The sequence below is a fragment of the Carassius gibelio genome, chromosome B16 (assembly GCF_023724105.1).
Source record: "Carassius gibelio isolate Cgi1373 ecotype wild population from Czech Republic chromosome B16, carGib1.2-hapl.c, whole genome shotgun sequence".
Taxonomy (NCBI): domain Eukaryota; kingdom Metazoa; phylum Chordata; class Actinopteri; order Cypriniformes; family Cyprinidae; genus Carassius; species Carassius gibelio.
In genome coordinates this window covers 16,825,463-16,831,404 of record NC_068411.1, presented here as the reverse complement: position 1 = coordinate 16,831,404, position 5,942 = coordinate 16,825,463, and the positions used below count along the sequence as shown (strand labels likewise).

The 5,942-nt window shown below is 35.2% G+C and overlaps 1 long non-coding RNA gene across 1 annotated transcript in view; it reads right to left on the bottom strand.

The window, feature by feature from the left end:
• Window positions 1–5,942, bottom strand: part of LOC127975095 (uncharacterized) — a 45,489-nt gene that overhangs the window by 17,383 nt on the left and 22,164 nt on the right. The window lies entirely within an intron of this gene.

The following is a 5,942-nucleotide window of genomic DNA, read 5'->3' as shown; positions in this document are numbered from 1 at the left end:
TTTTTTTTTTTTTTTTTTTTAAGTAATTATGGGTTAATAAAAGAAATCGGAACTTTTGAATAAAATGAATTAACAGAGATGGAGGGAAAGAAACAGGATTTAATTTTGTCTTAAGGGTCCTGTGACCGATTGTGAGCACTGCTGATTTCATTAGAAGTGTGTTAAAAGAGGCTGATGGGAGTTGAAGGATATCAGGGCATTAGAAGAAATGAACACGGCAGAGAACATTTCTCCAGAAATCCAGTTATCAGAAAGAGAGAGAGAGAAATAGAGCAGTCATCAGAACGGGGGAAGAAAAGAATAAAAAGTATATGTCACTGTAATGTAGTATAATTTAAAGTATAGCAATACAAAGAAAAATAGAGTTAATAGTGCAAAACACAGATCCAAGTGAATAGAAAAGAAATTGGAAATTCAAGTTTTAGTGTTTGGAGAAAGATTATATTTCATTCTCTGTTTAGACTCCAGCTCTTATTTCCTTATGTTTACAGTAAGTTCCAGGTACGAGTGAATCAGCACAACACAGAAGCATCAGTGATGCTAAAATACAATTTATAACAACATAATCACAATCAAGACATTTACATTTCAGCCATATTTACATTACTTCTATTTCCACACAAATCCTGAACTTAAAGAGTGCTGATGAACCATGTAATACAGCATTGTAAAACAGCAGAGCGTTTCTAAATCAACTGCACTGTGAAAGTCTTTTCTGTTATGAAATTACTGTATATTTTTTAGGTAAAAGCACAACTAGTGTTCCTGTTTCCACAAAACTTGTTAACTATTAACCGACAGGCTTAAAGACAAATCAGTGTTTGTTCATTCCTGGTGGTGAAACTATGAAAATTATTAATTTTATTTTGTTAGTTTACCAGCACATGATCTACTGTTTTTACTTCAGTGTATAATATTGAAGCAAATCTTATATAAAAGAACTACAATAACAGATATTTTCTACAATAGTCGCCTCTTAATCGTCTAGCAGACACATTAACTCTTTTGTTTTTTTGATACCAAGCTGCCTGTTCTGTTCTATATCTATAGGATTTTATCTATACACACAACATCTGATTCATGTGAATGGTACACCATTACAATGCCTTGTAAATCTAATAATTATTTGTTTGTAATTGTTCTTGTTCCAAAGTAAATGAGAATGATTTATGTACATGTATTTTGTATTTATTCTTAATAGAATTTGTATTAAGCACTGATCAAATCAAAGGTTTGTATTTTTCTGTAAGCAAAACCTTTTCTATCAGAAATAAACTCAGTACTTTAGTAGCTCCTCTCCATTGTGTTTTTATAGTGTGCTTATGGTGTACTTGTATTTTGGACATATTGTAGCTGTCATGGACATATGGCACAGACAACTGGTGCAACAGTAAATGGCAAACATTTTTTAAACTTTCCGGCCAAGTTAATATCTTTAATCATGTTGAGTATATTATATTGTTTTGTATAATAAAATTAAGTAGCTAGTTGATGTGGTGATTTGAAATGCGTGCAAAATTGTATGTCTGCATTTTACCCAGATCACAAATAGCTGTGTGAATGTAAAATGTAAAACAGCTGAATATGTAAAAAGTTCATATTCAGCTGTTTTGGAGTGAGTGATATTTTTAATGTCATGTGATGTATGTGTCTTCAGTCTTCATATGTCCATCTTCTAAATATTATAATAGCAGCTTTCTAATATAATATAACAACTCTCTGAAACTAATGTGTCCTGTGCTCAAATAGAGTTGAGCTGTGAACATCTGCATATGATGAGTTTTCAGTCTTCATATTTCTTACTACTTTCTCTTCTAATAGCAGCTTTATTTGAATGCAAAGGTAAGTGTCAATGTTATGAAATCAAATTAATATACCAACATACAAACTAATAAGGGTGTATAAATGTGGCATGGACTTCAAAGAAGTATTATAGAAACAATGCAGTAATTATTATTCAGATAGATTATACAGTGGATGCAGACCCTGAAAACAAAAATAACTACTTCAACAATGTCTTCTCTTCTGTGTCAGCCTTTTGACGTGTGTCCATGTGTCATTTGTGTTGCCGTCTGTGGGAGGGTCAGAAAGCTCTTGGATTTCATTAAAAATATCTTAATTTGTGTTTTTTTTTGGCTGCATTAACCCTTTAAAGTCCCTACCTTAAACTATAGTTTGCTTTAAAACTTTTATGAAAATGTCTCTTGTAAGTGGCGTAACCACTTTATATGATGAGCAGATTTACTTCAAGCTTTTAATTATATACAAACATTGATCAACACATATCCATTAAATATACTGTAGTCAACTAAAGCTTAACCACATCTGGTTAATGCGTGAGAACAAACCTCATGGGTCAAATCTGCAAGGACTTTAACGGAAGGACAGACATTTCAGGTTTCGTACAAAATATTTCATTTGTTTTGAAGATGAACAAAAGTATTATGGGTTTAGAACAATAATAGATTGATTTTTTTTTCAGCATGCCTTTAAATTTAATGGTATAATTGGCACTTGTTTCGATTATCAAAGCATGCCATGATCATACTGCAAAATGACTTATTCAATGAAATGTGCAGGACTTATAACATTTTAGCTTCTTAGCAATGAAGTTATTTCATTTGAAAAAATGGAAATTCATCTCATATTTCTAGTTTGAGTCATCAAGCTGGTTGTCAGTGGCACTACTCATTTAAGACACACCAATGAACAGGAAGTATTATTTACACAAAAGGTGGTTTTCCACCGCAATTACCTGGAACAATTTGTCCCTGGAACTTTTTTTCCCAGGAACTCTTTCCCCCCAGACCTGTTGCTGACTGCGCAGTCTAAATTTTGGAGAATATTAGGCAAATGGTCTAATGATGAAGGTAGGTCTGTGCCAGTTTCTCAATACCAAGTATGCAAATTTCGCACTTGCATCCTTGGTAGTTCCCAAGTTCGACTCTGGAGTGTGAACTCCTGGGGACGGGATGACGAAAATCCAGTAATTCTGCAAATTGAACAGCAGCGTACTTGATAACATCAGTCAGCTCGCCATGGCTACTGCAATATTCCTCACTGTACTTTCTTTTAAACATATGAATAGCCACAGAAATGTAGGCCTCTTCAGGGAACGTACATATATATATTATACATGTTAAATATTATATCATACAGTATTGCCTCTTTTCATTTTTGTTTTACCATATTAAATAATAATAGAATTAAGACCAAAGTTTACCTGTTAGATTTACCCAAATTGAATGATATCTTATGTTTAACCACCACAGAGACATCAGAGCCAGCGGAACATGTCAGAAGGACTAGCTGATTCAAGGCTGCTTTAGTCGGGATACATTAGCTCTGAGCACCCGCTGATCGTGTGGAAATCAGCAAAGCACATTTTGAAAAAGGCGCTGTCTTAATAAATAAACCACAGATTTGAGTTTCAAACAACTACATTCTCGCCTGAAATAATTTAAAAACTACATTTCATGACACAGTAACAGTAATATATATAACACAGTGCTGCTTGAACTCAACCAATCAGCATGTTCAGCACCCAAGTCCCATCCAAAAAGTTCCGGACCTTTGAAAAAGTACTACCTCAGGAAAAGGGACTTTTGGAGGGGCAAGTTTTTACCTGGAACTCTATTTAGATCCTGGTTTCTGCATTGGAAACACACAGAGTACCGGCCCAGAGTCCCCAGTTCCTGGGGAAAGTTCCCGTGGTGTGAACGGGGCTTATGACTGCTATGAATGATAGCATGTTATTGTTGCTAATGTGAAAGCACTCATCTGCACATTCAGATATGTGATTATGAAACATAATGACTCAAGCTACATTGTCATCCTCACTCTTCATCTGGTTTTGGATGAAGCGGACTCTGCCTACAGCCTCCTCGAACCCTGGGCAGGCCTGGGATAGCAGAGCCTGGGTGAGGATTGTAGGGGGCTATATGAATGAACAGCGTTCTCTTCCATGGCTGAAGTGCCTTTGAGCAAGGCACTGAACCCCTATTTACTCCCCGGGCACTGGATCCATAGTTGCCCACTGCTCCGGGTGTGTGTTCACGATGTGTTCACTTCTCACTGCTGTGTGTGTGTGCACTTGGATGGGTTAAATGCAGAGCACCAATTCTGAGTACGGGCTACCATGCCAAGCAAATGTCACGTCATTCACTTCACTTTCACAACATGAAGAGGGAGGATGCCTGGTGAGATATGAAACAGTGACAGTGACTGTTTATAAATGTGTCTATGGTTCCCACCCATAAAAATCTCATCCCGAGCCTTGTGATTTTTCACTGAACAGATGAGCTTTGAGCTGAATGAGTCATTATTTACTGGATATAAATGTCAGTGAACCAGTGTTTGCAAATCAGCAGATCTCAGGATAATTTGAACACTTGTCATTCCCAGAGTCTGTGCTTCTTGTTTGTTTATTAGGTATTTTGGCAGATATTGTTATGATTTAATTGTAGAATTACAGATTTATTAAATATGATTATTTGTTGAATTTTGAAATGTTATTTATTCCTGTAATGGCAAAGCTGAATTTTCAGCAGAATTCCTCCAGTCTTCAGTGTGACATGATCTTTCAGAAATCTTTCTAATATGCTGATTCAGTACTCAAATAATATTATTATTTTTTTGCTTATAACAGCAGTTAACAGAAAATGGTAAAACTCAACTGTTTAACTCTAGGTGAGTTGGAAAATGAGCTTATTTTCAGTAGAGTGTTTCTTCAAGTAGAGTGTTTCTTTATATGTGTGGGAAGTGGAAGTGCTGGCAACGGTTTAACTTTTGGGAATAATTAGTATTTTAGTCCTTGTTGGCAGAGGCTATTTAAACAAATTTCACCCACCAACGTGGGATGCTTGTCATGTCAACAATACAAAAAATGCTCATCACTTCTCAGATTCAGTGGTGCAAAATCTTCAAATGGTTAACCGTGTGTCATATTCCTTTTGATGCAATCGACCCGGGTTTGAATCTGTCTTTTGGCAAACTTTTTTCTCCATTTTCAAATTTCAAAACACATGAGAAAAGCATTGTTGAAAATAAAGTATTGGGTAGGGTTAGAGAGGGCTTTTGTCCCAATAAGGGGAGGTGGCATCCATTTAATAATTTAAATTAAATTTAAAATTTACACTCAATTAGTTATTGCATACTGTTTTGTAATGTATTAATGATGAGGTGCAGATAATTGCCACTATTTGCAATAAGTAAATAGTAGAATATCCTATCTTAATTTAGTATAGCTTAATCTATAGCTAAGTGCAAATAGCATATTTTCTTAGCCATATGCTATTTACACTAAATGCAAATAGCTAGGAAATAGATTATATTTATACTATGTTAAAAAAGCAGGATATTCTAGCTTCTAATAACGGCTAACTGATCACTTGTCCCTTAATAACCACTATATGTTCTATACATTTTTAAAATATATATTTTCTAAATATGCTTCAATATATTTAACAGTGTTTCACATTTAGCTTATGTGAATATATTAAAGAGCCAGTAAGATGAAAATTCTAAGCTTCCTATCACTGTTTATAGGTAATGTAACATAGGTTTAAATCCATCCAAGGTTAAAAAACATTGTCATTTTGTCAAAATATCATTTTAAAATTACCTCAATTCTCAGAGATCCCCAAACGGTTCGCGCAAAGCTGTTCAAAAGATTCAGTTTCCTTAAACCCCACCTTTCGGTAGCATACTGTGTTCTGATTGGTCAACTGACATAGTTTTGATTGGTTGTCCCGCACACAACTTCACGGTAAACAATGCGTTAGCATCTGTTTGGGGTGAATTATGTCTTATTCCTCTCATCGCGAAGCAAACATTAAACTAAAAAACTTGAACAGTCTCGCTGCTTTTCTTCTGTGTGGATGTATTCAAGCCACTCGCTTCAGTTTGAATCTGGATAGCACGTTCCGTGCGGGGGCGTGGTC